This window comes from Euprymna scolopes, unplaced genomic scaffold (assembly GCF_053919585.1).
Source record: "Euprymna scolopes isolate OS-2025 unplaced genomic scaffold, ASM5391958v1 sca333, whole genome shotgun sequence".
Lineage (NCBI taxonomy): Eukaryota > Metazoa > Mollusca > Cephalopoda > Sepiida > Sepiolidae > Euprymna > Euprymna scolopes.
In genome coordinates this window covers 5,001-15,000 of record NW_027633362.1, presented here as the reverse complement: position 1 = coordinate 15,000, position 10,000 = coordinate 5,001, and the positions used below count along the sequence as shown (strand labels likewise).

At 60.0% G+C, this 10,000-nt stretch overlaps 3 non-coding genes across 3 annotated transcripts in view; all 3 read right to left on the bottom strand.

The window, feature by feature from the left end:
- LOC145274305 (large subunit ribosomal RNA) overlaps positions 1 to 1,491 on the bottom strand; it is a 5,718-nt gene extending 4,227 nt beyond the window's left edge. The window contains exon 1 of the ribosomal RNA XR_013866639.1: positions 1 to 1,491. This exon is cut by the window's left edge and continues 4,227 nt beyond it. This is a non-coding gene — a ribosomal RNA (large subunit ribosomal RNA).
- Positions 1,492 to 2,085: 594 nt separating this feature from the next.
- On the bottom strand, positions 2,086 to 2,243 carry LOC145274303 (5.8S ribosomal RNA). The gene has a single exon (XR_013866638.1). It is a non-coding gene; the product is annotated as a 5.8S ribosomal RNA (ribosomal RNA).
- Positions 2,244 to 2,639: 396 nt separating this feature from the next.
- Positions 2,640 to 5,007, bottom strand: LOC145274311 (small subunit ribosomal RNA). The gene has a single exon (XR_013866643.1). It is a non-coding gene; the product is annotated as a small subunit ribosomal RNA (ribosomal RNA).
- Positions 5,008 to 10,000: the final 4,993 nt, after the last annotated feature.

Here is a 10,000-nt window from a genome sequence, read left to right as displayed (position 1 = left end):
CCTCTCCCGATCGACGCCCTCCTACACGCTCTCTCGCTTTCGCTTCGCCTTCGGGGTTAGTCAGAGGTGGCCCCTACGACTCGCGAACGGCCAGGACTCCTCGGTCCGTGTTTCAAGACGGGTCGGGTGGGTTGCCGATGCACGTCGCTGACCCGGGGTGGCGGGCGGCTCGAGTAAAAAAGCGTCGCCGAGCGACCTCTCCGGAAACGGAAACGGGCGCGGGCGGGGTTGCCCCCGACAAGAACCCGAAACGTCGGCGAGGTGCGTGACGGCGAGGCCGCGCCAGTCCTATCCCGCCTCTCATCGCGCACGCGCCCGAGACGGTGGGGCGCCTAAGGAGCGACACACAGAGTGCGTCGCCGCACGCGACTTCCGGCGGGATCAAAACGGACCGGCTCGCCACGTGTAACGGATCGTGTCAGATTTCCTCCGTTCCCGGCAGAAAGGGGCAGTTACGTTCGCGGGCCCGACGGCCGGTGGCCCCCGACTTCACAAGGTGGGAAGACGGGGGTTTCAGGGTGATGAAACGCCTGCCGCCTACGGAAAAAACCCGCGTGTTCGACCTGCACGCCGGGAACGGGTCGCCGACGACGGACCGGAGGGAAGTGCGTCCGGTGCCGGCCGCGCGGAGGTCGCGCCGAAGCGCCCGCGCCATGATTACGCCGAGCGATGATGAAGGGGACGGGTGCAGCGGAGTCGCGCGCGGAGGGAGCAGGAGGAAAGAAGAAGCGGCGGCGACGGATGCGGCGGGTTAGGGCCCGGCGGCAGCAGCGATCGAGAGGACGAGTCCCCTCCGTCGCAGCCAACCGACGCAGCCACCTACCGACGCCACGGTCGTCACCACGTTTCCCTTCCCGCTATCCACGCGGCCCGTCTCCTTCGTCGGCGACGCGGGCACAAAAGCTGGAACCGCGGGGAACGAGTCCCCCGCGGACACGACGAACGACGACCTGTGCCGCGACGGCCTCTCTTTCAAGAACACACATCGAGTTTGGGCTCGAGCCTAGGCAGCACCGGACTGAGTCCCCCCGCGATCGCGGTGAGCGGTCCCACCCGTTTACCCCTGGGCGGTTTCACGTTCTCTTGAACTCTCTCTCCAAAGTTCTTTTCAACTTTCCCTCACGGTACTTGTCGACTATCGGACTCGTCCCGGTATTTAGCCTTGGATGGAGCTTACCACCCGATTTGGGCTGCGTTCCCAAGCAACCCGACTCTCGGATCGAAGGCCGTCGCTCGCCGTCCGCACCGAATGGGCCTGGCACCCGCCGCGGGCGGCCCCGATCGAGGGAACTCCGAACTATGCGAGACGAAAACGAACGGCTGCCTTCGACCCATGCGCCACACGTCCCGAAGCCTTTTACTTGCGACGGGATTCGGCGTTGGGCTTCTCCCGGTTCACTCGCCGTTACTAAGGGAATCCCGGTTGGTTTCTTTTCCTCCGCTTAGCGATATGCTTAAGTTCAGCGGGTCGTCTCGTCCGAGCCGAGGGCGGCGGTTTTTAGTAGAGTGTGGTGTTTGGAGGAGAGGAATCTCGATCGGTACCCTCCGTGTGACGACGGCTGGCCGATATAGCGCCCGTCCGACCGAAAATGAAGAAGCCAACAATTAAAAAAAAGCCTGGGTCCTCCCCATCCGACGTTGCCTACGACGCGGCCACCTTTTTACGGTGCGACGGCCGTGCTCGTCGCGCTGCTCGAGGCGTCGCTGAGAGACACCTTCATGAGGCAGAGAGCGAGACGAGCAGGCGGCGCTTACGTCCGGCAGTCGGTTAGGTCGGTGCTTTTTTTTTGTTTTGTTCTCCCTTCGGCTGCTTTCGGACAGACTCCTCCTGCTCCTCCTCCACAGTGTTTCTTCACGCGGTCGAAAAGGGAAAAGACTCCGCGGTCTGCCAGCGGGAGACGAAGGAGGAGGCCGGAGAGGGTTTTAAAAAAAAAAAAGACATTGAAAGGAGTCAATTCTTTTTTTATTTTTCTTCCCCCTCGTCACTCGCTCCTGCGACGTCCCGGTTACCACCGTGCCGAGGACCGGGCGGGCACGGGGACGGCAAGATGTCGTTTCGTTAACGGAGAAAGACATGTAACGTTCCGCCTCTCGACCGGACGTGGCCCCGAGACAAGGGATCTCGGGGCCGCAATGTGCGTTCGAGGTGTCGATGTTCACTGAGTCCTGCAATTCGCATCAGTTCTCGCGGCTGGCCGCGCTCTTCATCGACGGACGAGCCGAGTGATCCCCCGTCCAGGGTTCAGCACTTGGGTTTTTTTATATTAGTTTTTGTTTATATAGATTTAGTAGTGTGCGAGGAGGTCTGTGCGAGGAGGCGTGACGGCATTGCAATGTCGCGAGTAGTTTGTTTTTAGCTAGCGGCGGTGGCACAGCGGCTGCAAAAAAACAAAAAACGATAAAGCGGCGACAAGGCAAAGAAGAAGCGGCCATCACTTGCGGTGGGCGAAAAAACAAACAGGTGGTAAGACGCGGAAGCAAGCAAGAAGAGCTGGGGCTTTAAAAACCTCCGCGTCACCACAAATCTATCTCTCGCTCCGCCTTTTATAGGTTTGTTTGCGCGCATTCGAGGCGTTGACGCCGACAGACAGAGGAGGTAGGCCGGAAAACAACAAACCAGTCTCGAACGGGGAAAACGGTAATGATCCTTCCGCAGGTTCACCTACGGAAACCTTGTTACGACTTTTACTTCCTCTAAACGATCGGGTTCGGTCGTCTTCTCCAGGCATCGAACGCCGAGGCGTAGATGCACGAGTGTCGTGACGGACACGTCGCGCACTGCCCGGCGGCGTCGTCGGCCAGATCCGAGGACCTCACCGGACCGTTCGATCGGTAGTAGCGACGGGCGGTGTGTACAAAGGGCAGGGACGTGATCGACGCGGGCTGTTGACCCGCGCCTACCGGGAATTCCTCGTTCACGGGGTTGGTTACAGGCCCCGATCCCTATCACGGGAGGTGGTTCAGAGGTTTCCCAACCCTCTCGGGCCGGGGCGAAGTCCCGCTGATACCTCCAGTGTAGCGCGCGTGCGGCCCCGGACATCTAAGGGCATCACAGACCTGTTATCGCTCCGCCTCGTGTGGCTTTCTGCCACCCGTCCCTCTAAGAAGTGCGTGAGAAAACCGACCCGGACCCGAGCGCCACGGAGGACGCCGAGCCCGCCGTAAAAATCACTGACATCGGCGCACTAGTTAGCAGGCCGGAGTCTCGTTCGTTATCGGAATCAACCAGACGGATCGCTCCACCAACTAAGAACGGCCATGCACCACCACCCACCGAATCGAGAAAGAGCTATCGATCTGTCAATCCTACCGGTGTCCGGACCGGGTGAGTTTTCCCGTGTTGAGTCAAATTAAGCCGCAGGCTCCACTCCTGGTGGTGCCCTTCCGTCAATTCCTTTAAGTTTCAGCTTTGCAACCATACTCCCCCCGGAACCGAACTCTGGTTTCCCGCAGGCTACCCGCCGGGTCATGGAAGCGAACGCCGGCGGATCGCCGGTCGGCATCGTTTACGGTCGGAACTACGACGGTATCTGATCGTCTTCGAACCTCCGACTTTCGCTCTTGATCGAGGAAAACGTGCTTGCCACACGCCATCGCTGCAGTTCGTCTTGCGACGATCCAAGAATTTCACCTCTAACGTCGCAATACGAGTGGCCCCGACCGCTCCCTTCGATCATTGCCTCGCCGTAGACGGAGACCGACAGACGTAGACGAGGCCCTCTTCCATCATTCCATGCTTATCGTATGCAAGCTTGAACAGCCCGCTCTGAGCACTCTAATTTTTTCAAAGTGAACGTACCGGCCGCCGCGGACACTCGGTTAAGAGCACCCTTGGAGGAGAAACCGCCGACCGCAACACGCGCGCAGACAAGACACGAAGCAGGGACTCGGAGCGGACCGGGGGGTTCAAAAAAAAGAGGAACGCGCGGAAAGGGAGAGGGAGAGAAGCGCGGGGGTCAGAGTGCGGGGATGCGAATGAACGCACCCAAACACACACACGTAGCACCCCCCCGTTAGACTACTCCCGGAACCGAACCGACGACCACTTGTTTTTTTTTCCCGGATCCCGATCACGACCTCCTCGTCCACCTCGCCGGCAGGACCGCGTGGCGGGTATGCTAGCGGTTGACACCGGCGGAAAGGGCCGGGAATGCGAACGGACGACCAAAGTCAACGACGGACGATGGCGCCGCCGCCCCGGGGCCGCTTGCGCGACCACGAACCCGAGTTCGGACTACGAGCTTTTTAACCGCAACAACTTTAATATACGCTACCGGAGCTGGAATTACCGCGGCTGCTGGCACCAGACTTGCCCTCCGGTTGGTCCTCGTTAACGGATTTGAAGTGTACTCATTCCGATCGCGGGGCCTCGACAGAGTCCCGCGTCGTTATTTTTCGTCACTACCTCCCCGTGCCGGGAGTGGGTAATTTGCGCGCCTGCTGCCTTCCTTGGATGTGGTAGCCGTTTCGCATGCTCCCTCTCCGGAATCGAACCCCGATTCCCCGTTACCCGTAGTAACCACGGTAGGCACTTAACCGACCGTCGACAGTTGATAGGGCGGACCCTCGAGAGACCCGTCGCCGGGCGTGAAAGCTCGTGCGATCGACCAGTGAGTTATCCAGAGTCACCAAAGCGGAGCGCGCCGCCCTATGAGCCCCGCCACCGAACGGACCCGCGAGCGGGAACGCCGACGACGGGAGGACGGAATGACGCGCATCGGTCTCAGTCTAATATGTAGCGCCGCGACCCGGAACGGCCGACGCGGGTGCCAGCGCGCGAGGCGTGGCGACGACGGCGCGCCGACCGATCGCGGCCTGTGTCACATGTATTAGCTCTAGAATTGCCACAGTTATCCATCGCCTCCGAGGAGGAATACGGTCCCGAGGATTAGGTCCGGTTCCTGAGCCATTCGCGGTTTCGCCCGTTCTAATGCGTGGCGTGAACTTACACTTGCATGGCTTAAGCTTTGAGACAAGCATATGACTACTGGCAGGATCAACCAGGTATCGTTGGAATTTGGGACTTTGTTTCGACAGAACGACAGACCGACCGACCGACCGACCGACATAAGACAGACAACTACAACGACGGGCACGTGTTTATTTATTTTTCGAGGGGGTTCGCCGTCAGTAGAAGCGCGCTGCCCGCGCTGATGGCCTCTTTTTTGTTTCTCCCCTGACTTGGACCGAGACCGAGACTCAAAGAACGAAAGCGACCAACGTCGACAACAACAACGACAACGGCACCCTTGACAGCGATACATACGACAAACGACAAGCAGCACGACGGCAGTGCACACGGACATCGAGGGTCAAGGTGCAGACTGAACTCGCCGAGGTCGTCGTCATCGTGGTCGCCATCGATTCCGTCTCGTCGTCGTCGTCGTCAACGTCCACGTCACAGCCGGCCGAGAAGAGAGAACAGACGACAGCGTCGACAACAACAACATCGACAACGGCACCCTTGACAGCGATACATACGACAAACGACAAACAGCACGACGGCAGTGCACACGGACATCGGAGGTCAAGGTGCAGACTGGAATCGTCGAGGTCGTCGTCATCGTGGTCGCCATCGATGCCGTCTCGTCGTCGTCGTCGTCGTCTTCGTCGTCGTCGTCGTCGTCATCAACGTACCAACCGACCGAGACGAGAGAGCAAGCAACAACGTCGACAACAACAACGACAACGGCACCCTTGACAGCGATACATACGACAAACGACAAACAGCACGACGGCAGTGCACACGGACATCGGAGGTCAAGGTGCAGACTGAACTCGTCGAGGTCGTCGTCATCGTGGTCGCCATCGATGCCGTCTCGTCGTCGTCGTCGTCTCCGTCGTCGTCGTCGTCGTCGCCAACGTCAACGTCAACATCACAGCCGTCATCGGGGAGGAGCTGGACCAGGGCAGCGGCGGCGTAAATTTTCCCGTCACCTTCGTCGTCGCCTTCGTCGACCGACCGACCGACCGGCGTCGTGTTCGTGCTCGGAAAACCGAGGAGAGACAACGTGCACATGGCGCGTTCTCGCAAGCGGCTCCTCGGTCCGATTTTTTTGGGCGGCTTTTTCGAGCTTTTTTTTTTTTCTCACCCTTTCGTCCGTGCGACGGCGAACGTTAGGGGAAAAAAAAAAAAAAAAAACGACAACAACGCGGCGGACCGGGCGAACAACATCGTCGACACACACGACATTGACGACCGGTCCCCCTTTTCACAATCGCATCGAGATAAAAACGAACGAGTCCGATTCGAGCACCGAGTCGCGAGCGGGAGGACTGTCGGTGCAAGTATCGATCACTGACGTGAGCGCTTCGCCGGACAGAGGATGGCTCATCCGGCAGCCGTGCAAATCGACGGTATGGGAAGAACGAACAAGAAGAGCAACGACTTGATCGGCGGCTTGGGAACTGCGGACGGTGAAAACGGGTTAATCGACTGCGACCACGACTGCTCGATCGATCTTCTTTGGCGCTAACAAAGGTGGAGGTGGCGCAAGAAGGGACTAGCGCTATCACCGTCCACGTATCAGAAGATGCGGCGGCAGACGTCGACGCTTATGCGTTGTCGGACGAGAAGTCGCTGCAGCACGTGTACCGCGAGCGGGACGTCCAAGGTTTTGCCAGACGGAAAGAAATCGGGTGTCAGCGAACGTTCACACGGCTGTGAGATCGGACGCTGACAGGAGTAGGAGGCGGCAGGCAGGCGGCGGTTACGGCGGCGGCGCCTGCTGCTGCTCATCCTCCTGTTTGCTGCGGCGACTTCCAGGACGGGAGAGCATCGAACAACGTACGTATGGTTACAAGGGGATCAGGATCTACATAGTGCATCCCCCGCGGCTATTTTTGTTTGTTTGTTCGCTCGTTCGTTAATTCGTTCGTTCGTTCGTTCGTTCGTTACAATGTACGTTTTTCCGTTCGACGGCGGCAGAGAGCGGCGGCGTTTCTCCCTAATCCGGAGGATTTATCGGTCGCACAGCGATGGGTCGTTCGGCCGATCATCGAAAGATTCGCAGGTAGTGGTTGAATGGCAGAACGGCAGCAACAACAGCGGCGGCTGAGAGCGGCGAACGCTGAGGCGGAAGCAGAAGCTGCAGCAAACGTATCGGCTAAACATGGTGGACATAGATATGGCTGACGACGCGGGTACCACGACGACTATGGAACCAGGAAAAGGAGCCGTTAGTTGTTCCAACATATCGTTCGACACGTCGAGCAGCCCCTAGGTCCCACGGAGAAGCACACACACGTACCACGTATTATAACCTAACGACGATGAGCGGGCGCACGGTTGGCAGGAACGAAGGCGGCGGATCAAAACAAGTTGGAGCGCGGCGACAGCGATAACGGTGACAGCCCTAGGCGGCGGAGATGCCACTTTCTGACGCCTTTGCGACAAGCCCGTAGAGACGTTCCGGACCACCACGAGGCAAAGAGTCGCTGCTCCGACGAACCGACACACCAAAGTGTGCTTCCTACCGAACATGTTTTATAAAACTTTCAAACTGGAAAACCCCAGAAATGGTGTTGGTATTCGTCCAGACCCACCTCCGACACCTGAAAATGGTGGTCAAAAAAAACGTCGATTATACGAAGCGACATTTCTGGTCGGCGATTTTCCAGTTTTACGCCTACTGCCACATGGGGATGTCGGTAGGCGTCGCAAAGTGCCTTCTCGACGCCTAGGCACACCAGGACTTTGTCATTTTTTTCCCCCTCGACATTCCTGGTCCGGTCTATTCCGATTTTACACCTACCGCCATGTGGGGGTGGCAGTAGGCGTCGAAAAGTGCCTTCTCGACCGCTAGCGACACCACTACTTTATCGAGCTCTGGAGGCCCGCACACCGACCCGGGGGCCGCGGAGTCGACCCCGGGGGCCTCCTGGCGTCGCCGCCGCTCACTTGGACGCCTTCCGCAACCTGTGGTCCCGCTCGGGGCCGCCGGGAGCCTCGCCGACCTGACCGGTGTCGGTAGGCGTCTGGAAGCGCCCGGCCGACCTGGACGAGGTCCCCCTGGCCCCCGGGGGACACCCCTTAGTTGGATGGGGGTGCTGTCCCGGGCACACATGCAACCCGCGGCCGCCTACCGACAGCCCCCTTCGCTCGATCGCTACTCCTTTCCAACATATGTCGGAGAAGCCGGGCGGTTGTGAAACCCCAGAAATGGTGTTGGTATTCGTCCAGACCCACCTCCGACACCTGAAAATGGTGGTCAAAAAAAACGTCGATTATACGAAGCGACATTTCTGGTCGGCGATTTTCCAGTTTTGCGCCTACCGCCATGTGGGGGTGGCAGTAGGCGTCGAAAAGTGCCTTCTCGACCGCTAGCGACACCACTACTTTATCGAGCTCTGGAGGCCCGCACACCGACCCGGGGGCCGCGGAGTCGACCCCGGGGGCCTCCTGGCGTCGCCGCCGCTCACTTGGACGCCTTCCGCAACCTGTGGTCCCGCTCGGGCCGCCGGGAGCCTCGCCGACCTGACCGGTGTCGGTAGGCGTCTGGAAGCGCCCGGCCGACCTGGACGAGGTCCCCCCTGGCCCCCGGGGGACACCCCTTAGTTGGATGGGGGTGCTGTCCCGGGCACACATGCAACCCGCGGCCGCCTACCGACAGCCCCCTTCGCTCGATCGCTACTCCTTTCCAACATATGTCGGAGAAGCCGGGCGGTTGTGAAACCCCAGAAATGGTGTTGGTATTCGTCCAGACCCACCTCCGACACCTGAAAATGGTGGTCAAAAAAAACGTCGATTATACGAAGCGACATTTCTGGTCGGCGATTTTCCAGTTTTGCGCCTACCGCCATGTGGGGGTGGCAGTAGGCGTCGAAAAGTGCCTTCTCGACCGCTAGCGACACCACTACTTTATCGAGCTCTGGAGGCCCGCACACCGACCCGGGGGCCGCGGAGTCGACCCCGGGGGCCTCCTGGCGTCGCCGCCGCTCACTTGGACGCCTTCCGCAACCTGTGGTCCCGCTCGGGGCCGCCGGGAGCCTCGCCGACCTGACCGGTGTCGGTAGGCGTCTGGAAGCGCCCGGCCGACCTGGACGAGGTCCCCCTGGCCCCCGGGGGACACCCCTTAGTTGGATGGGGGTGCTGTCCCGGGCACACATGCAACCCGCGGCCGCCTACCGACAGCCCCCTTCGCTCGATCGCTACTCCTTTCCAACATATGTCGGAGAAGCCGGGCGGTTGTGAAACCCCAGAAATGGTGTTGGTATTCGTCCAGACCCACCTCCGACACCTGAAAATGGTGGTCAAAAAAAACGTCGATTATACGAAGCGACATTTCTGGTCGGCGATTTTCCAGTTTTGCGCCTACCGCCATGTGGGGGTGGCAGTAGGCGTCGAAAAGTGCCTTCTCGACCGCTAGCGACACCACTACTTTATCGAGCTCTGGAGGCCCGCACACCGACCCGGGGGCCGCGGAGTCGACCCCGGGGGCCTCCTGGCGTCGCCGCCGCTCACTTGGACGCCTTCCGCAACCTGTGGTCCCGCTCGGGGCCGCCGGGAGCCTCGCCGACCTGACCGGTGTCGGTAGGCGTCTGGAAGCGCCCGGCCGACCTGGACGAGGTCCCCCTGGCCCCCGGGGGACACCCCTTAGTTGGATGGGGGTGCTGTCCCGGGCACACATGCAACCCGCGGCCGCCTACCGACAGCCCCCTTCGCTCGATCGCTACTCCTTTCCAACATATGTCGGAGAAGCCGGGCGGTTGTGAAACCCCAGAAATGGTGTTGGTATTCGTCCAGACCCACCTCCGACACCTGAAAATGGTGGTCAAAAAAAACGTCGATTATACGAAGCGACATTTCTGGTCGGCGATTTTCCAGTTTTGCGCCTACCGCCATGTGGGGGTGGCAGTAGGCGTCGAAAAGTGCCTTCTCGACCGCTAGCGACACCACTACTTTATCGAGCTCTGGAGGCCCGCACACCGACCCGGGGGCCGCGGAGTCGACCCCGGGGGCCTCCTGGCGTCGCCGCCGCTCACTTGGACGCCTTCCGCA